The sequence below is a fragment of the Rhinatrema bivittatum genome, chromosome 4, assembly GCF_901001135.1.
Source record: "Rhinatrema bivittatum chromosome 4, aRhiBiv1.1, whole genome shotgun sequence".
Taxonomy (NCBI): Eukaryota; Metazoa; Chordata; class Amphibia; order Gymnophiona; family Rhinatrematidae; genus Rhinatrema; species Rhinatrema bivittatum.
Window position 1 is genome coordinate 241038888 of NC_042618.1, and position 27610 is coordinate 241066497.

The 27610-nt window shown below is 43.9% G+C and overlaps 1 protein-coding gene across 6 annotated transcripts in view; it reads left to right on the plus strand.

Annotated features, from left to right (window-relative positions):
• The window catches only part of TEAD4 (TEA domain transcription factor 4), a 269267-nt gene that overhangs the window by 62213 nt on the left and 179444 nt on the right, over nucleotides 1–27610 (plus strand). The window contains exon 1 of one of the 6 annotated variants that reach the window (XM_029599975.1): nucleotides 1942–2065. The exons of 4 other annotated variants lie outside the window; for them this stretch is intronic. The gene's annotated coding sequence lies outside the window, so the exon portion shown is untranslated. Of the gene's footprint in view, nucleotides 1–1941; nucleotides 2066–10541; nucleotides 10605–27610 lie in introns of those variants that run through there. One more of the 6 variants, XM_029599974.1, reaches the window with a different exon arrangement.

The following is a 27610-nucleotide window of genomic DNA, read 5'->3' on the forward strand; positions in this document are numbered from 1 at the left end:
GCCTCTGGGCTGACCTCTCTATCCTTCCATCAACGACGACACACGGAGGCCCACCTAAGCCCAGCCAGCCCCAGTATCCAAAGGTTCAACCCGTGGGGAACAAGGGTTGGTATTGGTGAAGCTCCAGCCGGCCTCCGCTCGTCAGCCCACTCCGCCTGCCGATGGTGGGGACCCGTAGGATCCTTCCTCGGTCCAAGGGTCCACCTCCAAAGTAACAGTATAGGGCATGCTGAGCATGCTCAGTGTACCTAGTCAAAGTTTCTAGAAACTGACATGTTTTCTGCATCGGGGTTTCATCTGATGATGTCACCCATATGTGAGGACTAACATCCTGCTGTTGTTGGAGAATACCTGTTAACAGGTAAGCAACTCTGCTTTTTATAGTGAATACAGTAAAGAGTTGCCTTTCCTAAAAATATTATCAATTTCTAATTATGAAACCTCAGATTGATATTGCATTAGTTTCCCCATACATTTTTTCTGTTTGGCAATATACTAATTTTCTTGCCTCTCATCATGGCTTTAAATGCCTCCCAAATTACAGGAAAAATGGTATTACCAACTATATAATGTTGGAAATATTCCTCTATAACTATTTGTAGCTGAGAAATAGATTCAGAGAAATGTTCAGAAATAATAGGCTGGATAGTGGCAGAAATAGTACAAGTCCACCTGAAATTAAAAATAGTCTATTCTAGAAAAGGAACCAAGAGGAAAGGAAAAAAAAGTGAAATTCTCATCTGTGGGATGCAGTAATCTCCAAGAATCAGATAACACATGAGATTTTATGATAACAATAACGTTTTGAGATTTAGATTAAAACTATTTACTGCTGGATTGTTTATCCAATAGTGAATCCAATGGTTGATTAAAATCTTTGCCAAGAATTATCTGAGCAAAGTCATGTTCCAGCAAATGAGAAGAAATCTGTTGAAAAAAGCCAGGAGTGTCTACATTCGGTGCATATATATTGGAAGAAAAATAATTTTTTGAAATAGGTGAAATGGAAAGAAATCGTGAAAGGCTAGCCCTGTGCTTCTTGAGCATGGCCATGTTATAGGGCCAACTCTCTCACTTATTGACCAACACATGCCAAGGAAAAAGTCAGCTTGAGGTTGGAGGGCACCATTTTGTCAGTGGCACGGGCAGAGTCAGATGCCTGGAGAGTGCTCTGGCTATCACTAGATGCCAGGAAGCTTGAAGTAAAAGATTTAAGGGATTTCCAGGAGTGCGCTAGCATGGGGGAGGGAAAAGGAATTCTAGGGGGAGGAGGGAGGAGTAGAGAATACATAAGGAGTAGAGAATACATAATGCACTCCCGTTTCATGTAAACCAGCAAGATATGTTTTCATGATTGCCGGTATATAAAAACCTTAAATAAATAAAAATAAATAAATGGTTGGGGAATGGGGGAGGGCACCACTGCAATAATACCCTTTTTTGTTTGTTTGTTTTTTGGTTTTTTCACAACTATCTCTGGAGGAGGCAGGAGAGGGGATCTCATGAGAACCCCCAAAAGTATTTAAACTGCCAAGAGAGGGAGGAATCTTGGAGTTGCACCGGCCTCTTAGAAAGATAGCAGCTCTGGGGTGTGGGGCTGCCATCACACACTGTTTCTTTGAGGCAGCTAAACCACAGTATTTTTCCCCATGGTGTGTTATCGTGGAATTCACAAACCTGCGACACTCAATACTGAAGGTTAGTGAACCCCATTGTATTTTCCCTTCTGGTGAAAATACCATGGCTTAATAAATAGACCCCTAAGTTTATACTGGAGGCGATGGAGGTTGAATTGACTTGGCCAAGGTCACAGGGAGTACTTGAAGTTTTATGCTTTTTTTTAAATAAAAGGCATGTACTTTTTATTATGACTACACCTCCTCCTGTTTGTTTAAATTTCCTTTCCCTAGTTCTCTCTTTAGCTGTGTGCACTTTACACATATCAGCATGCTGTCTGCATGAGGCTCTGGGCAGAGCAATAGCTCGAGTTATTTTGCTTCATAATGGCAAGAAGCAGGAGGGGGCTTTGAGAAAACTTCAAGCAAGGAAGGACATCAAAACCAGGGTAAATAGGGACGGGGATTCATGATGATTTAATTTGACTGCAAACAGAATTGCCTAAAAAAAATGTTGTTTGTTTTTGGGGGGTTTCTTTTTGGCAGGCCTGCTCTTTTAAGGTATGCTATAAGTGTTGTGTTATATGCCACTTATGAATTGGATTGATTGTTCTATCTGTGCCCAGAATTCAAAAGTCATAATTAAAATTGGAAATATCAAGTGACCCAATATCTGGAGGGAAACTCTGTTGCACTCGGGGGTGGACCCTTGTCCTGGAGCAGTGGAGAACGGCTCCCTGGTAGGGACCAGGAAGCACCTGCCCCCAGGGGGCGGAGCACTGGAGGAGACAGAGGCTAGGATGAGCTTCACCACTGGAAGCCCGCGGTCCCCCCGGGTGGAGCCCGTAGGGACCCGGGCCACTTGGACTTAGGTGGGCCTTGCAGGGTCTCCTGGAGAGGTGGTAGAAAGGCATGCCCATGGACAGGAGAGAGGAGCACAATCAGGTTCGAGACTAGAGGTCAGATGGAGCAAGGAGGACCAGAAGCGTAGGCGAAGACAAGGCAAGGAACAGAGCCAGAATCTTGAGACGAGGTCAATCAGGCAGAGGTCAGAATCTGAGGGTCAGTCCGAGGAGTGGTCAACAAAGCAGGGGTCAGGTTCTGGAGGTCAGACGAGGTCATAGGCAGGCCGAGGGCAGAAGGCAGGCAGCAGGCAGGAGGGTCAAGGAGCAAGCCGAGGTCAGTACCAGTAAGACAGTCTGGAGGTACTACCTGGGGAGACGACAGACGAACACAGGAACAAGAGGACACTGGAATGGAAGGATGCAGGAACAAGGCTGGAACAGAAGGATCCTGGAAAGAGACTGGAACAAGGCTCAGAATGCAGTGACAATCTAGCATGATACTAACCCGATTGCCAAGCAAGGAAGTGCAGACAAGGGACTTCCTTATATCAAGGAATCAATCAGGGCGCGCCGCGGAGCTAGGACCCGTCCCTGGCCTTACAAGAGGCCGGGCGGTCTGCGCGCATGTAGGGGCGTGACTAACACAATGGAGGGCGCTAAACTCCGACGTGAGGCCTGGTATGCAGTGGAAGGCCCGGCGACCGCCGCCGTGGGATGCCAAGGCCTGGAAGAGCTCGCAGCTGCCGCTAGAGAGGCCGACCCGGGACCTGCCATGGAACCAGAGAGGTGAGCAGGCCCGTGCGCGGGCCGGACCGGACGGGATGCGTAACACTCTAGGATAGTTCAGCTTTCTGACACCCCCTCACCTCATGATGCTTTCTTTCTTTCTTTCTTTCTTTCTTTAACAGCTTAAGTGGGACCATCACAACGGTTTACATTTCATATACTGTGACATAACATAATAAATATTAATAATCAGATAATAAAATACATCAAATTATTAAAAAATAAAACCTAATAAAAATATTTTATACAAATCAATAAGAGCATAATACAACATTAATAATGTAAAATACACAATAAATACTAACATCCTAATAAAAAGAAATAAACAGCAAATAATTACTCTAAAAATCTCCTTTCTTGGTGGTAAAAGCCTGTGTATATAGCCATGTTTTCAAGTCCTTCTTAAATTGCCTGAGGTCATGTTGAAGTCTAAGTTTCATGGGCATGGCATTCCAAATTTTAGACCCCGTGAGTGAGATTGCTCTATCTCTAACCTGAGTTAGATGTGCTATTTTTACTGATGGTATTGGTAATAGGCCTTTATTTGCGGATCTTAGATTCCTATGGGGTGTGTAAAGTGAATTGTTGTATTAAGCCAGTCTGCATGCTCGTCATATATTAATTTGTGAAGTGTACTGAGTGTTTTATACTGTATTCGATATTCGATTGGAAGCCAATGTAATTCTGCTAACTTTGGTGTGATGTGGTCCTTTTTTCTGATACTGGGTAATACCCTTGCTGCTGCATTCTGTAAAATTTGGAGTGGTCTAATAGTACAGGATGGTAAGCCAAGCAATAAAGAGTTGCAGTAATCAGTACTTGCAAAATTTAAGGACTGTAAAATAGTTCTAAAATCATTTTTATTTAATAATGGTTTAAGTTGTTTTAATACCATTAATTTTCCATACCCTTCTCTTACTTTAAGTGCTCTATGTTTTAGATTCAGTTTGCAATCGATTATGACTCCAAAGACACGCACGTTAGTGGAAAGTCTGACTGTAAGATTATCATTAATTTTTATTGGTGTATGAACGATATTTGAAGACTTTCTTTCTAGATGAATAAATTTGGTTTTATCAATATTTTATTATTAATTCCATTTGTGTCAGGAGCTGTTTAATTATGTCCAAATACATTGCTGCTATTGGGGGAACTCCAGGAGAGCGGTCCCATTTGAGGGAAATGTGTGTCCTTGGGCCACGACACAACCCCAGAGGGCTCCAAGGTGGTACCGAGGCAGGCGAGACGTGTCCAAGCATGGGTGGAAACTGAAGGTTCAAACTCTCCACCGGACCTGCACGCTTTCAGGAAGACCAAAAACGCGATGGTGGTCTTTGAATGGTCCTCCGACCATTCCAAGCCCTTTTGGACCTGCTGCTGGGTAACGACAATAAGCGGCAGGCCGGACAGAGGCCACGGACAGACGAAAGCCTTGGAACATGGAAGGCTCAGACGAGGAACTTGGAACGTGGAGGCTCAGATGAGGAACTTTGAACTCTGAGTGCTAGGGAGACTCAGACGAGGACTCGAAACAAGGAAGTTCAGGATCAAGGTTCAGGATCGAGGACTAGGTTGAGGCTACGACGCAGCGCACCCTACACAGCCCACCACAGGGTGGACCTACGGGGCTGGTCGCTGATGTGAGGCAGCAAAAGTAAAAAGGTGACAGGCTGCTTGCGGATCAGCCCGCAAGCAGTATCACAACAGCTGCAAGTTTAAGAATGTTCTCTATGGTGTCTGTAATTGGTAAAATAATATCTGCAGCAATGATTTAATATGTAAAAAAGATGATACACATACTGCAGTCTGTTATGGCAGTGGCTCTCATCCTGGTCTTTGGGACATGCCTAGCCAGTAGTATTTTCAGAATATCCACAATGAATTTGCATGAAATAGATTTGTATGCACTGTATCTATAGTGTACAAATCTATCTCATGCATATTCATTGTGGGTATCCTGAAAATACTATTGGCCTGGTTTGTCCTAGGATTGAGTTGAGAACCACTGTATTAAAGAAGAGGTTTGAAACCCATATAATTCTCATACCTGGGAACTCTCTGGATCTGACTCAGAGATTCTGGAATTGCCAGGTCTCCGAGCAATTCCAGAAAGGAGGAGGAGAACTCCTATCACCCATGTACCTAGAAGCAGGAGCAGGGGTAGCATTAGACCATGCAGCTGATGGAAGGAACAGGGGCAGTATCGGCTCATGCAGCTGGCAGAAAGAGGAAGTATCCTGCTGGCTGCACAGGCCTGAAGGAGGCCTGCTGCTGTTGGATTTGGGGTGGTGGGAGAGAGAATGAGAGAGCATGTGTGTGTATGTGTGTGTGAGGGAGAGAAGTGAGTAAGCATGTATGTGTGAATGTGCAAATGTTTGAGAGTGTGTGAAAGGGCATGTGTATGGAAGAGAGAAGTGAATGAGTGTGTGGATGAGAGACTGTATGTGGAAGAAAGAGGAATGATAGTGTAAATGAGCATGTGTCAGTGAGAATGTATAGTTATGAGAGAAGAGAGAGTTTTTGTGCATATGCCACCAACCTGCCGCCCTGCTAATTCATGACAGTCTCGGGGTGTTTGAAATCGAATGTTCCCAGATATGATAATTCCTCCTCTGTAATATTTCCCTCAACTAATTGAGCGCTAGTTTGCAGTATTACTTGGATAGTACCAAGTGAATGTATTGTACACGGTTCTGAGCTTGAAATACCACTGAGAAGTGAATTAGAGTGCACTGTGTACTATTTAGTCCTGGGGGAATTCTGTGCAGAATTTGAGCAGAATTCCCCTCTTGTGCAGAGTTGCCAAATTCTGCGCAGAAAATGGCAGAGGAGACCCCGGCATGCCGCGAACGGAGCACGCACCGTTTGCGGCAAAGAAGAAGGTCCCGGCGTGCCATTCGCGGCGAAGAGGAAGGCCCTGCTGCACCGGGAATGGAGCGCGCATTGTTCACGGCGAAGAGGAAGGCTGCCATGGGATGCACTCCGCTCACGGTGAAGAGGAAGGCCCTGGTGTGCTGCGGACGGAGCACGCTCCGCGGCAAAGGGGAAGGCCCTGGTGAGAGTGAATGTGTGTGAGAGGAGGAGGGGTGTGAGAGAGAGAGCAGGGGGATGAGCAGGAGCATGTGAGAGAGGGGAGGGGTGTGAGAGAGAGAGGCGGGAGGGGTAAGAGAAGAGAGCAGGGGTGAGGGGGTTGAGAGAGCAGGGGGGTGTGTGAGAGAGACCAGGGAGGATAAGCACAGGGGATGACAGAGAGCAGAGGGAGAACTTGAGTGTGGGTGCCAGAGAGAGGGAGCCTATATGAGGAGATTGTGAAGTAGTGTGTATGTGTGTGAGAGATTGGGAGTTGGTGTGTATGAAAAAGGGATCGTATGCATGCGAGGTGCTAGCCTGTGTGAAGGGATTGTGTGAGTGAGAGCATGTGTGAAGAGGTGCATGAGAGAGAAACATAGGTAGCCTGTGTGAGGGTATATGCGTGAGAGAGAGAGGGAGTTTGTGTGGGTGTGTATGCAAGAGAGAGGGCCCCTGTATGAGGAGATGTGTGTGTGCAAGAGAGTGAGGGAGCCTGTATGAGGATGTGTGTATGTGCACTAGAGAGAGGGAGCATGTGTGTGAGAGAGGGAGGGAGAGAGGGAGCCTGTGTGAGGGGCAGTACTGAGAACAGGGTAAAACTCTGGGAGTGGCAATAGAGTGAAAGGGGTTGAGCCTAGAGGTGGAGGGGAGAGATACTGGCAGGTGGAGGAGTTGGGGCCTGAGAGGGCAAAATGGCCAGGGGAGTAGGGAGAATGAGTGGAAGGGACACTCTTACAGTGAATTTCTCGGGAAATTCTCAAAATATTTAAAATTCTGCATCTTTAAGTAATATTTTTTTCTGTATTCATTTAAAATGTAATTACTTAAAAACTGTCTTGTAAATTGTGTTATTTTGCAGAATTTGAAGTTTTTGTGCGCAGAATTCCCCCAGGAGTAACTGCTCATTCTGTCTTTAACAAGAGCAGATAATTTCAGTGCTAAGAAGACTGGAAAATGTCAGCTCCACTTAATCCTTTTGAAGTTTTGAGTTGGATAGATTTTACTATAGCCATAAGTAAAATCTCATCCAATAACTCGTTGGTGACATTGTCCTTTTAACTAGTTGTGGTTTTTTTTTTTTTGTTTTGTTTTGTTTGTTTTATATATGATGTAGTTTTTAAACCAATCTGTATACAGATTGGGAATACAATTTAGAAATTTGATAAATATTAAAGACAACTGGGGCACCTTGTTTGATGCACAGATGAGTGGAAACAAATGAGAGAGAATGTGTGCCCCTTTCCTGCATGATGCTGGCACTAAGGCTGCCAGCTGGGCCAGAGGGATGGTACCAGCCCAAAAGAGATCTGGGAAAGCCGGATGCCTGGAGGCAGCTGGCTGCAAGTTCTCTCGGTCCCCAGGAAAGAATGCTGTTGTGCTAAGTATTGGTGGCAGCTGCTTTGGCTTGCGCTAGAGCTGTTACAAGCAATAATGACTTGGAGAGCTGATATTAGGAAACAGATGTGTCAGATTATAGAGTCCGAGGTAAAAATGCTCTCCTTTGCCCAAGACAGTTTTGTTTTTTTTACCATGCACTGACTTTGAATCTGAACTGGATGCAGTCTGCATAGCAGGGTTAGCAGTAGTGCCTATCAAGCATTAACATCCGTAATACAATGAGTAATAATTGAACTAAAGCTTCCAGAACTTCAGACCTTGGGTCATTCCTGACCATAATCAAGTCAAGCTGGCCCTTAAACCTGTGGTTCTAATAAATTGTTTTTACAGTATCAAGATCTTTTTTTTTTTTTTGATTCGGACTTATATTTCCTTCCTGAAATTAGATTAGTTGTTGAAATTTTGCCTTTCTCTACACACTGTGAATCTTCAATAAACTGAGGCACTACTGTGCTGATTATTAGTGGAATCTTATGCCAGCATTGCACTGAAATATAGAATGAACATCTAAAGAGTGGCATCAGGGAAAGGGATGTTTGAAGAACAGGAGGTGTGACCTTTAGTAGCAGATATTATAAACGGCAGATGTAGCCCCCAGTTTCCTGCAGCAACTCAGGACAGGCCCAGTGCTACCGGGTGTGCATATCATGGAGTTGCATGGGATGGCAGCTCGTGGAGAGGGGGAGGAAGGTAGTGGTAGCAGAGCAGAGCCAACAGGGTGCCAGAGACTGAGGATTGGGTCATCTGGCCACAGCTGCTAGATTAGAGCCATCCTCCGAGGAGCACTGCAAACAGTTATACCCACCAAGTGAAGCAGATACAAACACAAACTCTTTCATCAATTTTTTTTTTAACTTCCTTGTTCTGCGCCACCACTGCACAGCCAATAGAGAGGCTGAGAGCTGCAGGGATAGGCCCTTGTCAGGGACAGCGAGGCTGTGGTGGCAAGAGAACTTGGATCCTCCAAGGGGGCAAGAGGATGGCTGAAGTAATCGAGCTGTATGGGCCTGGTCCAAGAGGGGAGAGAGACAATATGACTGTCGTGAAGAGGAGAGAGGCGGCAGCAGCAGCAGCTTTGGGCCAGAGGAGGAAGGATGGGGCTGTAACACCCTGCAAGAGTTCTGGAAGAGGAGGAAGGCAGCAGCAGTCTTGGGCCAGCCAGAAGACAGATGTGTGTGAGAGAGAGCATATATGAGTAATAGGGAGAGGTTGTGCATGTGTGTGAGAGAGAAAATGTGTGTGTGTGTGTGTGTGAGAGGGAGTTCCAAGGATGCTTGTGGTAGTTTTTGAGTTCTTGGTTTCTGTCACATTCTGGCTCTTGCAATATCTGAGTGCATTAAACGGGCGCTCATCATTGAGCACCCACTCTCTTAATGCGCACCGACCCACTTCTCCCGGGTGCCTTATTTAATATTTAAATTGGCTGCCGCAGTAAAAAGGAGGTGCTAGGGAAACCTTTGCATTCCTAGCGCCTCCTCTGCATTGGGCGCCCAGGAGAGGTGGCTATCAGTGGGTTAAGAAAACAGACGCTCATTAATTATCCCTTTTCCTGACCTGACTGCCACCAGACTTTTTTTTTTTAATGTAAAAATTTATTTTTTATTTATTTATTTTTTTTAGGGTTCTCCTTTTTTGGTTTCTCTGACTTAATATCGTCACGAAATTAAGTTGGAGGAACTACAGAAAAGCAATATTTTCTGCTTTTCTGTAAACTTTTTGGGCTCCTCAAGAATTAACGCCTCCTCTGGGGCAGGCATTCATTTTTGAGGGTAAAAATGTGTGTGTTAGGTGCACATTTTTATTTGCGTCGAGGGAAGTTACTAATAGCCTCATCAACATGAATTTATATATGATGAGTGCTATTAGCTACATGCTCTGTTGAATGTGCGTTTTGAACACGCTCACCCCTGTTTTGCATCGGGGGTTATGGACGCGTGTCCAAAATGACTGGGGAGGTCCACTGCTACATTCTTAGGTGCAGTTTTTTAAAGTGTCTGGTGCTTTGGCTTTTTTCTTGTTTTCATTGTTTCAGAAACAGCAGGGGGATTCCTGCACTCACTTCTACCCTTTCTGCTAGATTTCTCTGACTTGTGTTGAGGTTTGTGTCCATCAGACTTGCAGTTGCCCTTTAAGATAAGACTTTCTGCTTTTTTCAAAGTGGAAATAGCCAGGGAACTGCTTTTGGCCTTAAATTCCACAGGGAGCTGGAGCTGAAAACAGGGCTGGCCCTGGTTGGAGTGCAGAGACCCAAATCCACTCCTCTGTCTACCCTCTCCCTGTGTGACCTTGGGCAAGACACTTTCTCCCATGTTCAAACTTAGAATGCATTGTCTGCAACTGTGTGAATTCATCTTCTACCATGATGTGTATGCTGTTGGTATGTAAAATGTAATCATTATTTTTGCATCCAATTAATATTTAAAAAAATATGAATTTGTGCTTTTAAGTGTGTTGTAAGAAAGTAAGAACAGTGACTGTTGGTGCCAGCATTGCCACTAAGACCCAGTTGTCAGGCTGTAATTCTCCAATCCACCCCAGCTCTCAGAGTGAGCACTAAAGTGCCCTTTAATGTTTGCAATAGCTGCTATTAACCACCTGCTGATGGATTATCATGCTGACAGACGTCTGGCATGGATGCCTCTATTAGTTACTGAGTGAAAGACTTTGTAAATGCAAAGCAATAGTTTTAGTTCTTGTCCTGGCCAGAGTTTCTTCGTCCTTCAAATTTGCTGGGGGGGGGGGGGGGCGAGTTTGTCTCTGGATTAGCATGCAGTCATCCTTGAAGTATCAGCATTTCTGAATAGCTTGACACAGTCCTTGAGTTTCTGGGAGAGGACACAGTGTCATCATGTCCTGGGATAGGTAACAGTTCAGCAGTTCTATTGGCAGGGTGAGTTAGGCATATCTATTGAAAAATGTTCATTTTTTTGTAGTCTCTAATATTTATCATTATCTGCTGCCTTGCTGTACGGTTCAATCCATTTTGGAGGGGTGGGGTGTGTGTGTGTGTGTGTGTGAGTGTGAAAATAGGATTGCTTAAGCTTTCAAAACCTATTGGAATTTAGACATTATAGTAGGCTCAGATTTACTAATGAGTTTTTCACATTTTGTATCCATTATAATAAAATGTTTTGTGATGCTGTTTATATGCTTTGGCGATAAATGCAGCCAGGGCGTAAAGGGTATCTGGCGGTATTTCAGCAATTTGGGGAGTAGTCATGATACGTGGGAACTCTTATGTTTTATTTGCCCTTTGATCTCTGAGCAAATAAAGAAAGTGAACCTTGGAGTTGAAACCTGCAAGAAAATTGTTTTAAATGTAAACCAAAATAGATATATTATTTTCTGAATAAAAAATATATATATATATTGGGGTGGGTTCACTTTTTAAAAGAGACTAAACACCTCACCTAAGCAGCCAAATGTTTTCCACCTAAAGAACAATTGTCAGTCAAACTTAGGTGTCTAAGTTTCCAGCTGAAAAATCACCTAGATCTATTATTCAGTGTAACAACTGTGGTGTTGTAGTCCTAAGGCAGACCATCTGAGGCTTAAAGCATATCCTATGTGACTCCAGATGTCTGTAATGGTAAAGGAGTTGACACAATTGAAAGTGGAATTAAAAAGCCCACTCCATTATATAGAAACATGATGGCAGAAAAAAGACTATATGGCCTATCTAGCCTACCCATCCTACCCATCCACACCAACTATTCAGCTTTTCAATCCGTACCATTCCCTCAGAGTTGTGTTTATCCCATGCTTTTGTAAATTCAGATGTCTTTGTCTCAACCACGTCCACAGGGAGGCTGTTCCACTTCTCTGTACACAATTATTTCTTTAGGTTTCTTTCGAGTTTATCACCTTTCACCCTTATCCCATGACCCCTCGTTCTAGAGCCTCATTTCCTTTTGAAAGAGGCCCACCTTCTGTGCATGGAAAGTATGGAAATATTTAAAGCTCTCTGTCATATCTTCCCCATCCTGGCTTTTTTCTACAGTATATATGTTTAAATCTTTGACCCATACGCTTTAGAACAAATATCACTAACCATTTTAAGTCACCCTCTATACTGACTCCAACTGGTTTATATCTTTTTTAAGAGTTTATTTAGAAGAATTTGTTGACAGCGCCCTCCAAAGTTGGGGGCAGTTTACAAATATACAAGTATAAGTAAAATAAAAAATACAATAGATTAAAATTACATATCTAAAATAAAATTATGAGAAATAAAACAATTAAAATAAATGACAGACTATAAGTTATATAAAATATTTAAACGCCTCTTTAAATAAATGATTCTTTAAGGCTTTCTTAAATGCTTTTGTATTACATAGTGCTCTCATTAAAGATGGTATAGAATTCCAAATAATTGGGCCAGAGATGGAAAATGCTCACTCTCAAGTTATTGTAAGCCTGGTATCTATCTATGCACGCTCTAGACCTATGCACAGTATTCCAAATGAGATCTCACTAGGGACTTATACAGGGACAATATCACCTCCTTTTTTTTCTGCTGACCGTTCCTCTCCCTATACAGCTAAACAGCTTTCTGGCTTTTGCCATCAACTTATCAACCTGTTTGGGCAGCTTAAGATCATCAGATACAATCAGCCCCAGATGTCATTTTTTCATGCTTAGAAGAATTTTACCCCTAAACCATACTGCTTCCTTGGGTTTTTGCAGCCCAAATGCATGACTCTGCGGTTTTTTTAGCATTAAATCTTAGCTACCAGGCTCCAGACCATTCCTCAAGCTATGATAAATCCCTCCTCTTGTTTTCCACATCTTCCTGGCTGTTTATCCTGTTGCAGATTTTGCTATCATCTGCAAAAAAAAGGCAAGTCTTTCCCCAACGTCACTCACGAAAATGTTGGAAAGAACTGGTGACAGGGTTGATGGGATTTGAACCCATGGCCCTGGGAGTTTCAAGTATGTACCACAGAGCTACAGAGGATGCTGGTTTGCCAAGGAGTCCTAGTATTTTTATTTTCTTTACTATGGAGAGCTAGACACACCTCTGCAGCAGTCTGATTGGACCAAAACTATGTGTGCCTCAAATTGACACCAACATAGAAGGCACACAGTGCTGGTCCAACCAAACTATTCAGCATTTTCTCTGTGGAAGTGCTATCCCTCTGGCTGCTGATCCTGTTTGTATTCCTGTTCTGTATAGTTCCTGTGCTCCTGGCTCTTGTCCAACGTCTTGTGCCTCAGCCTTGCCTCTCCAGGTATGCATCCTTCTTCTAGGCAATATCTGCTTGCCGAGCCTTAATAGCCCTGTCTACCAGTGTTATGAATTAGAACGTGGACCCTTGTTCTGAGGTAGAGTCAGCGCTACCAAAAAGGAGGTCAACCCTTTTCGGTCTCTACCGTCGGATGGCAAGGCCTGCTGATGAAGATGTTTGGATGAAGGCTTCACCCTGGAAGCTCGTGATTCCCCCCCCCCCCCCCCAGTAGGGGCCCGTAGGGACATGGCAGCTGGGACTTAGGAGACTCCCTGAAGATTGAAGATAGTCTGGATGCAGACGCCTCCTGCAGGTCGTGAGTTCTAGACGGCTGGTGCCTCCAGCTGGTCGTGAGTAGTCAGGGAGTATATGGCGAAGAATAATCCCGAGCCGGTCCAAGGGTCGAAGTCCAGAGAGGAGTCGAGAGCCGGTCCAAGGGTCAAAGTCCAGAGAGAGGTCGGGAGAATGGTCCGAAGCCAATCCAGGAGTAACAACAGAGAAGGGTCCAACGCCAGTCCAGGTCAATACCAGAGAATCACCACCACTGGTCCGAAGGTCAGGAGCCCAAGAGTCAATCCAACGGGGAGAAGAGGCAGAGCAGGATGAAGAGCGGATCCAGGAGCAGGGAACACAGGAACAGAGCACAGAGCCTCGATACCAAGGCAAGGTCTGAGTATCAGACCTTGCCTTAAATACAGGAACTGGAGGGAGGAGTTCCAGGAGGAGCCATGACAATTTCCTGTCATGGCTCCTTTAAATTCTCTCAACAGCCGTGCGCGTGGCTCCTAGCAGGCTGAGGGGGAGGAGCCGGGCCGGCCAAGAACCATGCGGCCGGGCTTGGCAGCGGCCGTGGCCGCGAGGAAGTTGAAGAAGAAGGCTGCCTGCCACAGCAGGAGCCTGCGATACTCCTGATGCTTCAGGTGAGTTTTATTGATGCTGTGGCCGCCGGCCCGACCCTGGTCGCGGCCCGCCACAGCCGGCGGCCATGACACCTGACCGCGGGCCGCCGTGACCGGCGTTCCTAACAACCAGTCCAAGAACTGAACCTTGTGGTGCACTGTTAGTTACACCCCTCTCCTTGAAGTGAGCTCCATTTACCCCTACCCTTTGTTGCCTCCCACTCAACCAGTTTCTAATCCAGTCAGTCGCTTTAGGACCTACCAGGGACACTCAGTTAATTTATAAGTCATCTATGCGGAACTGTGGCAAAAGCCTTACTGAAAGCCAAGTACACTAATGCTCTCCCCAATCCAACACTCTTGTCAAAATTTATCTGACAAGACTTATCTCTGATAAAACCATGTTGCTTTGGATCTTGTAATCCGGTGGATTCCAGAAACTGCATTGTCCTCTGTTTTAGCAGCAGTTCATGAATTTGCTTACCTCAGAAGTCAGACTAACCGGTCTGTAGTTCCCAGCTTCCTACTTTCCATTTTTGTGACTAGGAACCACATCTGCTTGTCTGTAATCCTCAGGAACTACTCCCAGCTCTAAAGAAGCATTGAAAAGGTCAGTCAACAGAGCTGCCAGAACAACTCTTAAGTTCCTTTAATACCCTCAGATGTATTCTATCTGATCCCATTGCTTTATCTACTTTGTACTTTAAGTAGATAAAGCAATGGGATTGAAAATTTTTCCTAAAAATTTGAGTGTTAACTCGCTTCCAGTCCTATTTATGTTTGTTTTATGTGGTCCTGCTCCTGGCCCTTCCACAGTGAACACCAAACAGAAATATTTGTTAAGCAAATCCAGTTTTTCCTGGTCAGTCTCTAAATATTCCTCCTCTTCAATTGGAGACTCGTAATGGCACTTTTGCAATTCCTCCTATCATTAATTTATCTAAAAGTGTCTTGCCTCTGCCGTTTTACTATAATGACACAATCCATTTTAATGCATGCTTAATTGTTAACAAAACCTTGATTTATAGTAAAATGGAACAAGCCAAGCTATAATCCCTTCACAGAAGCTAGATGCTAGCAAAACACAGACAGATATGCACGAAAAACAGAACAGAGACCATAAAGTATAAATAAAAATTTGCAGACAAAAGCTGAACTGTTAACTGCAACAAGACAGACTGTATGTAGTGCAACATTGGAGAAATAGAAAAATTATAATTCCTCATAAATCAAGAAATATAAGTCATAATAGTGAAACCATACCAATAAAAAGAATACATATTTTAAAACAGCTGATAAATACAATAATATCCAAGAATTTAACAGCGTTGATTAAATTATCTTTTTATTTTCCAAACACCAATAAAATATTTCAAAACAGTAGACACATTAAATAACACTCAATAATTAAAACTAATAAGGATTTTAAAAATCGCCCACTCTCCATACCTGGGAACTTTTGATTTCCAGGTACACTGAGATTGTCATGGATTAGTGGGAGGGGGGGTGGGGAAGAATTATTGTACACACTCTCACTCTCTCCCACATGCTCAATCTCTCTCTCTCTCCCACACGCATATATATTCTCCTGCTCTCTCCCACATGCTTAATCTCACACACATACACACACACTTTCATTTCACTAACTCCCTCTCTATAAGCAAAGGGGCAGCAACAGCTTCTTCCTTTGGCACCCCGGGAGACAAGATGACTCCTCCTTCAGGTGCAGAGGCCCAAAATGCTTTGCCTTCCGATTTTTGTTCTGCAGTGTGGGACGACTGCGCTTCCTAGGCCCCTCCTCCTTTTGCCCGCAACACAAATACTGCTCCCTCTCTTCCTTTTCTCGGCTGATGCAGCTCTGGGGCCTCCGACTTTTGGGCTGCATGGCCGATGCTGCTCTGCCTCCTGCTGTTCTCAGCCCCCATGGCCAATGCTGTTCTGGGACCACCTTCTTTTCACCGAGTGGGCCCAAATTGCAGCCTGCTCCTTCCGGCAACAGTATCTTCTTCATGCTCACACTGGGGAAGGAGATGCTGCTGCCTCTAGAACCATGGGTGCCCTAGGTGGCTTCCTAGACCCGCCTGGTGCTTTCCACTATCTCTGCATCTTGCATCTGTCAGCGGCCTTTAATATAATTAGCTGTTCCCAACTTTGTACATGATTGAAAGAGCTGAGTATAGGGGTTATACAGCTGCAGTGCATTGTCTTTTTTTGACAAATATCACCCAGTGAGTAGAGTTTAATGATAATGTATACCAGTCATGGCCACTGACCATAGGAGTACCACAGGGTTCACCCTTACTGCCGTTCTCCCTGAGTGCCATTTATAAGGGACCAGGGAGTGAAGGTATACATTTTATGCAGATGATTTTCAGGTACTAGTTCCATAGTAGGATTCCTAGGAACGATCTATTGAGACTTTGAAAAAGCTTTTTGATACTGTTTTGTTATAAATGTCTAATACTCTTTGAAAGGTGAAGGTAGATAAAACACATTTTGTGGGTTGCGGCACTTCCTTTTCCCGAGAAATATTTCAAGCTGAATTTTAGAAATATGAAAACTAAGCTTTCCACAGAAGTAAGAATTCTAAGCGCAATTTGGAAAACCAAATTCAGGTGGTTACTAAAAAGGGTTTTCTTGTTTGAACAATTCAGACCTTTTTCACAATCGTAAGATTAGTGGTACAAGCTTTTGTGTTATCTCACCTGGATGCAATATATATGGGCCTTCCAAAGACATTTCTAACACAACTACAGGATTTACAAAATTCTGCGGCAAGAGTTTTTTTTTTTTAATCGCTGGGAGTAGACTGGAAGCGAGTCTCTAGTGTTTGCATTCCATTGGCTCCCAATAACTGCACAGATAGAATTTAAAGTTCTGTCGTTCGTGTTCTGCTCTTTAAAAGGCATAGATCTGGCGGCTAAAATTGCTATGTTTTAGCAAGATCTTTGCATTTGAAGCCAGGAGGTACGCTACAAGGTGTCTTCCATTTAATTTATTTTAAAAGTAAGGACCAGGGAATGATCTTTGTCAGTAATAACTTTCACAAAGTGGAATCTGCTGCCAGCTGCTCTCAGAAACATGGCATTTTTTTTTTAAGCAATCGAAGATGATAATTTTGAACAGCTTGAAATGAAAAGTAGCTATAGATGAGACTTCACTTTATTCTAATTAATCACGCCGGATAAAACTTTAATAGGGCTGTTAGATTTATCAGTTATTTGTTTTATTATAATTTTATTTACATAGGGCCTACCTTTCAAAAGCATTTACCAGCTTAAAAAAGGGGATTTATACATGTACATGCATTTTACCCGTGTAAGTGGGTTTTTGAAAATTGCTACAAAATATGCCATTGACTTATCCATAGGATTTACCCATGTAAGTGTATTTTACATAAGTAAATGATTTTTGAACATTGCTATAATAGTAGTTACATTTACACATGTGAATCCTTTTGAAAATGACCCCCCTTGGTTTTAGGTTATTATTTGTATAACTATTGGAAAAAGAATGATGATATGCGCCCTGTTCTCGACCTCCGGGCGTTGAACAAGTTTCTCGTAAGAGAAAAGTTTAAGATGGTTTCTCTGGGCACACTGCTCCCACTCCTTGGAGGACTAGTTTTGCTCCCTCGATCTCAAGGAGGCTTATGCGCACATTGCTATCTTCCCCAGCCAGCGGAAGTACCTCTGCTTCATGGTGGGAAAGGCACATTATGAGTACAAAGTGCTGCCCTTCAGGCTGGCATTGGCGCCCCCCCCCCCCCCCCCCCCCCCCGTGTTTTTACCAAATGCCTCCCGTGGTGGCTGCCTACCTCAGGCATCTCTCTGTGCACTTGTTTCCCTACTTGGACGACTGGTTGCTCAAGAGTGACTCCCGCTCAGGAGCTTTGCGTGCTCTGGCCCCGACGGTGCAGACATTGAGGGCATTGAGGTTTGTTATCAACTTTCCAAGTCTCATCTCTGCCCGTCTCATCAGCTGGACTTCATAGGCTCCAGACTGGACACAGCACAGGCAAAAGCTTTTTTGCCCAGGGACCGAGTGATCACCCTTGCCTTGCTGGCTACTCTTATCCGTAACAAACGGAGGGTACCAACCTGCCTTCTGCTCCGCCTGCTGAGCCAGATGGTGGCCTTTGTCCATGTGACCCCCTTTGGTTCGCCTCTGCATAAGGAGGGCCCAGTGGACCTTGTGGTCTCAGTAGCGACAGGCTTCCCAGGATCTTGAAGCTCCTGTTGCAATCACAGACCCTCTGGAAGTGTCCCTATCCTGGTGGGAAGATCTTTCCAACTTGGAAAAAGGACTTCCCTTCCAAATTTTTCCACCCCAAGCATTTCTCACCACCGATGCTTCCCCTCAGGGCTGGGGAGCTCATGTGAACGGTATCCACATGCAGGGTCTCTGGACTGCCTCCGAAGCCTGCTGTCAGATAAACATTCTGGAGCTTCTGGCAATCCGGTACGCCTTATGGGTATTCAGGGACCAGTTGTCATCCAAGGAAGTCCTAATTCGGACATACAAGCAAGTTGCGATGTGGTACATCAACAAGCAGGGAGGCACAGGTTAATTCCTGCTGTGCCTCAATGCGGTGCAGATGTGACCTTGGGCCTTCTCGCAGGGGATGTGTCTGCGTGCCACATACCTGCCGGGTCGTCTGAATGTCCTGGCAGATCGCTTAAGCTGCTCCTTTCATCCTCACGAGTGGTCCCTCCACCCAGGAGTGGCAGCTGAGCTGTTTCGCCACTGGGGCACGCCGGATGTGGACCTCTTCACCTCCCCTCTCAACGTCAAGGCAAACAAGTTCTGCTCCCTGGTATTGGGGGACAGACATCTGCCCTGCGATGCCTTCTCCCTCCACTGGGGGAGAGGCCTGCTATATGCAAACCCCCTGCTCTACTACTCCTGCTGAAGACGTTGCTGAAGCTTCAACAAAATGGCAGGACCTTGATCCTGGTGGCGCCCTTCTGGCCACTTCAAGTCTGGTTCCTACTTCTGCAAGGAATAAGACTTGATGTGGCCAGATCTCATCTCTCAGAATCAGGGCACCCTGCGCCATCCAAACCTCCAAGCGTTGGCCCTAACAGCTTGGATGTTGAGCACATAGTTCTTCAGCCTTTGGCACTCTTAGACTGCGTCTCCCAGGTCCTGGTGGCATCCTGAAAACCCTCCACCAGAAAGTCCTACAGCTTGAAGTGGAAAAGATTTTCCATCTGGTGTACAGGGCATGGCTTGGATCCCTTCTCCTGCCTCCTCCCTACTTGTTTAAACTAAACCATCAGAGAACCATACATATTTTATCCCAAGACAATAAAATATAAACATACAAAAATGTTTATTTAAAGATAACCCAACACCTATCTAGACATTAAAATACTAGCTAATCATTCATACAATCATTCATTCATTAAAAACAAGAACAGTGCATCAGAAAGGTGGACCTCACATTAACAATGTATATTTTCACAAGAATATGGATATCTATATTATTTTAAATATTTATAATAATCTTGTTCTTGAATCAACTACACCAACAAGCACAATTGTGTGATTATATTATAAATACACTCAGAAGAAAATTTTTCTGTACATTTCTTTCCAGAAAAACGCTCCATTAAAGACAACTAATAATAATGCACTGTCTTGACACCGTACTCGCAGCTATTCACTGCCGTGCTCTCAGCTATTCCCCGACAAAGATCTTTGTTTCACCCAAACACCGGGCTTCCTCAGGGAGAACTCCTTGCCGCATTCCACTATCACCAAATTAAGCTAAAAATAACAGACATCTTAATAATTGTGACTAAGAAACCTCCCACGAAAACCCCGTTTCAAAAAGCCATAATAGGCCCTTACCCTTTCAACAGCATCGTGTACTGAAATGCTGAAAATGCTTCAAATACAAGTACAAGTTTCCCAAATTCAAAACATACTTAACTCTTCTTCAGAATTCTTTTGTTGCAAGCATTTTAACATTTTAACCGGTAACACAAACAGTAACCTGAAAAGATGAATTCAAAAGCTGTTTCAAAGAATTATAAAGCTAAAAAGGAACAGCACACATACCTGAACAAACGTAGTAATGCCACATACCTTCAAAAGACCGGAAATGATGAAAACATCAACAGCTTCTGAAATTCAAGGATACCTGAACTTCCTTATATTGGCTCCGGACCACAAGGATGTAATCAATTACCCTAACGATCAACAAACTTAGCAAATCTCTTAAAGAGGAAGATTCACCAAACATCTTGAAACGCCAAGTACTTGAGAATTATCAAAGAAACACAGCCCATTCAATTGGACCATTCAAACCAAATGGGGAGCTCGTATTCCAATTAAAATTAAACCTTTGCTCGACCCGTCTCAAAACAGAGGACAGATCCCCTCCAGATTCTATCTTTACCTTTTTTATTACAAAGAATTTTAAATCCTCTAAAGAATGTTGTTTCTCTGTCCAATGCTGCACCAATGGTGCATGCTCTACAATGGATCAAATTCTGCTTTTATGTTCCATAATATGAACCCGAATAGCCCTGGTCGTCTGTCCTATGTAGATATACTTGCACGGACAAATCACCGCATACACAACTCCCATTGATTCACAAGTAAATAGTCGTGGAATTACATAAGGTTGACTTAAATTGGAATGATGGAATACCTGCAAAGGCAAAACATGTGGACAAATTGAACAGGAGCCACAAGCAACCTGACCATGCTCAAACCCTTCATCCTCATCCTTTACTGAACGTTGATTAGTTATCCCACAAATTTTTATGTTTCTTAATAGCAAAAATTGGGGCATCAGAAAATATTTTTAAAGGAGTAAGAACATGCCAATATTTCCTTATCAAATCTTTAATTTTACAAGATTTTGTTGAATATGGTATAGTGCAAATCATTCTGGGACTTGATCAACAAATTGTCTCTGTTAGCAAACAACGCTCGCTTATATGCCTTCCTAATAACCGATTTAGAATAACCCCGTGCACTAAATCTTTCACTCAAAGCCTGGGCTTGTACCTTAAAATCATCTACAGTAAAGCATAACCTCCTATACCTAAGAAACTGTCCTACAGGAATGTTGTTCTTTAACAACCAGGGATGGAAACTCTGGTAATGCAGTAATGTATTTTTGTCTGTAGGTTTTCATTATATAGTGGTCATGATGCTGTTATTATGGAGAAATATTTTCACATCCAAAAAGGACACTGTTTTCAAATTTATGGTAACCATAAACTTTAAATATGGATCTCCATTATTAATCTCATGAAGGAACAATTTAAGATGTTCCATCTCACCTTGCCAGACCAAAAAAATATCATTAATGTACCTGCCCCACCAAAGTACTTGTTTGAACCAAATAGAGGAATAAACAACCCGTTGTTCAAAACATGCCAAGTACAGACAAGCCAAGGTGGGGGCTATGGGAGAGCCCATGGGTATGCCCTTGATTTGTAAGAAGTACTGAGATTTATAGGAAAAGCAACTACTAGTTAATGTGATTTCAGCTATAGACATTAAAAACTGAAATTTCTTCTCAGAAAAATTCATGTTGCTGAGCTCATCTCTAATAATTGTAAGGGCAGCGGATTGAGGAACATTAGTGTAAAGGGCAATAATATCTGCCGTGACCAAAACCCAATCTTTCTCTACATCTGGTAAAGCAGACAGTTGATTAATAAAATCAATAGAATCCCTAATGTAAGATGGAATAAGTAATGCTCTAGGTTGTAAGATTTTATCAAGATATTTGGCTAGGGGTTCTAATACAGACCCAATCCCCGACACTATAGGTCTACCAGGAGGTGAGGTTAATGACTTATGAATTTTAGGCAAAATGAAAAAATGAGGAGTAGAAGGAAATGCTACCGATAAAGTTATACTCTTTACTGGTAATCACCTTGTCCTTATAAGCTGCCTGTAAGATGTTATTGACCTTTGTATGGGTATCAAGGGTGGGATTAGAATCTAATTCCACATAAAATTGATTGTCCTCTAAGTGTCTCAAAACTTCACGGTCATACTACAATTCCACCACCTTTATCTGCTGCTACTATCCTCATAGATCGATCCTCACACAGTTCTTTCATGGCAGCCCACTCCTCCTTAGACAAATTATAAGATGGAATCTCCTGTAATTTGTCTAACTGCTCCAAATCACTCAAAACCAGGATTTGGAAAGCCTGTAACATAGGGCTAGGGGGGGAATAGGCGGAGACCAACGAGATGGTTTATAAAGAGCATTCTTTTCTTGAATAAATTCTCCAGGACCAATAAATTCCCTTATGTGCAACCTCTGAAAACATTTTTGCAATTCATTGCAAGTCTGAAAAGCGTCGTATCTAGAGAAAGGAACAAAGGTAAAACCCTTGTACAACACTTCCACCATAGATTTAGATAAAGGTTTAGAAGACAAGTTAAATACTGCAATCTGGTCACTCTGCTGATGAAAAGACTCCCCTTGAAAAACCCCACTAACACAGTCAGAAATCAACGACGTAAATTGTAATTCGTCTGTGTTCGGGAAAACTTTTGTGAACGTGAGTCCCTTTGACTTTTGTTGCCTCGAGACCGGGACCCTAAAAAAGACGATGGATGTGCATCAACATTATCATCAATAGGCTCCTGAAACCCCACATGTCTTGCATCCTTCCTACTTTTTGTTATTCCCTCACCAGTAATATCCGCTGAATCATCAGAAGATGAAAAATCACCACATTTCTTAACATTCAATTTCCTATTGGCATTCATCCAAGGATACACATATCCCCCCGTATAATCTCTTTCAACCCGTCTGAATTTGTTGTCTTTAATGGAGCGTTTTTCTGGAAAGAAATGTACAGAAAAATTTTCTTCTGAGTGTATTTATAATATAATCACACAATTGTGCTTGTTGGTGTAGTTGATTCAAGAACAAGATTATTATAAAGATTTAAAATAATATAGATATACATATTGTTGTGAAAATATACATTGTTAATGTGAGGTCCACCTTTCCGATGCACTGTTCTTGTTTTTAATGAATGAATGATTGTATGAATGATTAAGCTAGTATTTTAATGTCTAGATAGGTGTTGTTATCTTTAAATAAACATTTTTGTATGTTCATATTTTATTGTCTTGGGATAAAATATGTATGGTTCTCTGATGGTTTAGTTTAAACTACTGATTTTTGAGAACCGATTGAGTGTTAGCCCTCTGTGTTTGTATTACCCTCCCTACTTGTGGCACCTCTCCGAGTCTGGGCTTTAAACCAGCTCAGTCAGGGCCACCTGTGTGCTGTCAGTGCGTGCCATTGGGGTGTCGCTGGTATGCCGATTTCCGTGCAACCTCTAGTAGTCTGGTTCATGCGGGCCCTCCTCCAGCTGAAGCCTCCTCTTCGGCCTCCTGTCGTAGCCTGGGATCTCAACGTTGTCCTGGCATGGCTCATGCAACCTCCCCCCTTTTGAGCCGCTGCAGTCTTGCGACCTGAAGTTCCTTATGTGGAAAGTTTTTTTTGTTTCTCGTAGGAATTACTTCAGCTCGTAGGGTCAGTGAGCTTCAATCTCTGGTGACCTACCCACCGTACAAGAAGTTCTTCCATGATCGTGTAGTGTTGTGTACGCATCTGAAGTTTCCGCCCAAGGTGGTATCAGATTTCCACTTTAATCAGTCCATCGTATTACCCACCTTCTTCCCTAGGCCTACTCGGGGAAGCAGGCCCTTCATACCTTGGACTGCAAAAGGGCCTTAGCTTTCTTTTTGGATTGTACAGCAAGCCACAGACAGTCCACCCAACTCTTCGTCTCTTTTGATCTCAACAGACTGGGAAGGGTGGTGGATAAGCAGACCCTGTCAAACTGGTTGGCAGATTGCATTGCCTTTTGCTATCAGCAGGCAGGCCTCTCACTCGCTGGCAGAGTAAAGGCTCACTCTGTGCGGGCCATGGTGCACAGTCCCCGTTGCCGAGATTTCCCTGGCCGCAACCTGGAGTTCTCTTCACATGTTTATGGCTCATTACTGTTTGGACAAGGACGGACATCAGGACAGTGCCTTTGGTCAATCTGTCCTCTGCAACCTGTTCCTGCCCTGAACCCAACTTTTCCTTCCGTGCTCTGTGGGAATCAGAATGTCCTCAGCTGACCTACAGCATCACAGTTGTTGTTGTGCCCTTAGCACCTTGTTTGATCGTTGTTGGTCTTCTCTGTTCCTTCGGACAGTCTAGAGCTTGGTACTCACTCACATGTGAGGACTACCATCCTGCTTGTCCTAGGAGAGAGCGCAGTTGCTTACCTGTAACAGTTCTCCTAGCTCAGCAGGATGTTAGTCCTCAGGAATCCCACCTGCCACCCCACGGCGTTGGAGTCTCCTTTCGGTTAGTTGTTTTTATTTTTCACTCGTATTTTTTTCACCTATATTACAAGACTGAAGGGTGACCTCACAACACTCTGATAGCAGTATGCTGGGCGTGCTCAGTGTGCTGGTCAAAGCTTCTAGAAACTCTGACAAACGTTTTCTGTGCTGGGCTCCATCGGATGATGTCACTCACATGTGAGGACTAATATGCTGCTGTCCTAGGAGAACACCTATTACAGGTAAGCAACTGCGCTTTAGGGCCTAGTGTAATATTTGTGTGTTTCTTTTCATAGGTAAGGTTGTCACTGTTTGAATGCCAGCTGCTACTGCTGTAGTGGCATTGGAGTTTTACTACATTTAAATTGTAATTCAGTATATCCAAGGCTTTCTGAGATCTGAACCCATACCCGTGTTGCAATAAGTTTAATGCAATATGCAGGGTTTTCTAGTTGGCAGCACAGCAGTGTATGTAAATATAAGGTACATGCTGTTAAGTGATATTTTAACCTCATAAGACTATACTTTGAATGGCCTTTTTAATGTAGAAACTGTTATAAATGCATAATTTTCTATTGTGTGTGGGGAGAGAGAGGCTGGGGGGTACAAGGCTGTAAGGTTTACCTATGACATGTAATACTCTTGCACCAGCCCTGGTTATATTGGTTCCATGTGGGAAAGCAGGATTCTGGAGCTGTGCTGGTGGTTCCTGTGGCTCTCTCCAGTCCCAGCCAGGGCTTCATTTTTCTTTTTAAGCCCTGGAGGAGCAGCATAGATTAGTCTGGTCTCGCCTCCCATCCCTGCTTTTACAGTCGGTAGACAGGGCAGAGTCTGAGGAACTCTAAAAGCAGAAGACTCTATAGCACTCAGCCAGTAGGAATATACTGGAATGGTGGTAGGGGATATGGAGAAGTGGAGGCAAGCTACCGTCACAAAAAGAAATGGAGTGAGCCAAGAGGAAGTGCTTATGCAGTGTTGGGCAGGCTCCCATAGGCTGGGCTTTCCTCCTGAAAGGGTTAGCTGGCTGTGGAAACAGTGAGTCTCCTGGAGTGAGTATGGGAATGGGAAAGGGAGAGGGTGAGTGCACCTGCAGGCTGGGGAAGGGGCTGGCAGCAAGCAAAAACGTTTTAGATATTCATGTGGCAGTACTGGAGTGGAGGCACTCACTGTGGGGTAGATTTTATTAATTTGCACGAGGGCATACTTTTGTTCGCGCACCAGGCACGAACAAAAGTACGCTGGATTTTATAAGATACGCCGGGGTCGGCGCGCGCAAGGGGGGTGCACATTTGTGCAACCTGCGCGCGCCGAGCCCGGTGCGCGTTGCCTGTTCCCTCCGAGGCCGCTCCGAAATCGGAGCGGCCTCGGAGGGAACTTTCCTTCACCCGTCCCCTTCCTTCCCCTACCTAACCCACCCCCTCCCTACCTTTGTTGCCAGATTTACGCCTGCTGCGCGTGCCAGTGGGCTGCTGGCGCGCCATCACCCGATCCGGGGGCTGGTCCGGAGGCCTCGACCACGCCCCCGGGCTGGCGCCATGCCCCCCGGTCCTGCCCAGAACCGCCCCCTCCCCACCCCTTTTACGAAGCCCCGGGACTTGCGCGCGTCCTGGGGCTGTGTGCGCGCCGGCGGCCTATGCAAAATAAGCGCGCTGGTGCACGAGGGTCCTGCGCGCATAAATCCGGCCGGATTTACGTGCGCAGGGCATTTAAAATCCGGCCCTGTGTGAGCATACGAGCAGCAGCAGCACAGTAACAGAATGTGTGTGTCAAGAGTGTGGGTAGGTGGGTGTCTTTCTCCCTGACACAGAAAGACACCCATATACGCACTTTCTCTATGACACACCCATACACTGAATGTGTGTCTAAGCGTCTTTGTGTCTGAGAGACTATGCGTGTGTGTCTGACACTGGCTGGCAGTGTGGTTGTCACATTATTTGGCAACTGGTTCAAGAGCTGATGGTTGGCAAGAGACTCTAATAGTGGACCAGGAATCCAAGATATAATTATGAGAGCTGTAACCAGACTTGCGGGCGGATGGCAACTTATTGCATGGATGGAAGAAGGCACGCAGCTCTGTTTGCTCACCTCTGGTCTAGAGTGTGTTCTACTACTTAGTTATTTAAGAAAAATGTGACATGTTGGAGATTTTTCTGCCTGACTCCAGGTCACATGATATACCTATGAAGGATCAGTTTGGCGTGCTTTTGAGAACTGTTGAAACACAAGCTACAGATCCCTTGTGGGCCGGTTTTGAAAAAAGTTCCCCAGGCTATTTTCCTGCAATCTGCCCTTGACCATGCTGGAGCTCCTCTGTCATTACCACTTTTTATTTGGCTAATTTTTGAGTTACCCATAGGAAATTTAACCAGACAGTAGGGAGAAATAGTCAAATCTTGGGTTTTGTCGGGGTATCTCAAAAAGTTACTCTTTGAACATGGACCGCTATATGTTTTTTGTATTTATAATTTTTCACTGCTGTAACTTGTCTTGTGCACCTTGGTGGGAAAGTGGGCGATGTTAAATAAATCTGTTATGTTATGCAGTTCAGAGTGTTGAGAAGGATGGTACCTGGGAAATACAATTATTTTGATGCCACAACTCACAGTCATCAGCAGTGGATTTCTGACCAAAATTGGTGAGAATCTCTAGTGGGTAATTAATAGCATTCAAACACCAGGCCAAACCACCAAATCTTTAATTAAAATCTCCTCGCTCACCAGTCACCAGCAATGCTGTATATAACAACAAATAAACCGACCTACGCAATGAATGGCAAGTAACATAATTCAGATAGGTGACATGAATAGTGTGACTGAGGAAGCGTATACATATGTACTCCATTAGAATAACCACAGGATACAGGATCCTCTATAAAGTGCTCACAATTATTCACAAAGCAACATACAATCTTGCTCCGATCATGTTAAGCACCCAACTCCAACCTCATACTTCATCCAGACCAATTAGAAGCGCATACAAAGGCACATTGCAAGCCCCACAGGTAAAATCATCACTGAGCAAAAGAGCACTATCTTCAGGAGGCCCCCACCAATGGAACGCGCTCCCCCCAGATCTAAGACTAGAACCAAGTCATCAGGAGTTCAAAAAAAAGCTAAAAACATGGCTTTTCCGTCAAGCCTTCCCAGACATCTAATGCTACCTAATCAAGTCTTTTAACCCAAATCATGGGTTATCTCACTGTTTTTTGCTATTAAGATTTTTTATTTTTTTTATTTTTTATTTATTTTTTTATTTTTATTTTTTTTCCAACTGTACCTTAATTTTTGAGCTCTTTCATCTTTTGTATTTATACTGTATTCACACTTCATTTACTCTATCCCTTTTATATTTATTTTCTATATAATATTTATTACTATATTACTATGTTTAATTGGTTATCTATTCTATTTGTTCCATCATTATTGTTATTGTTC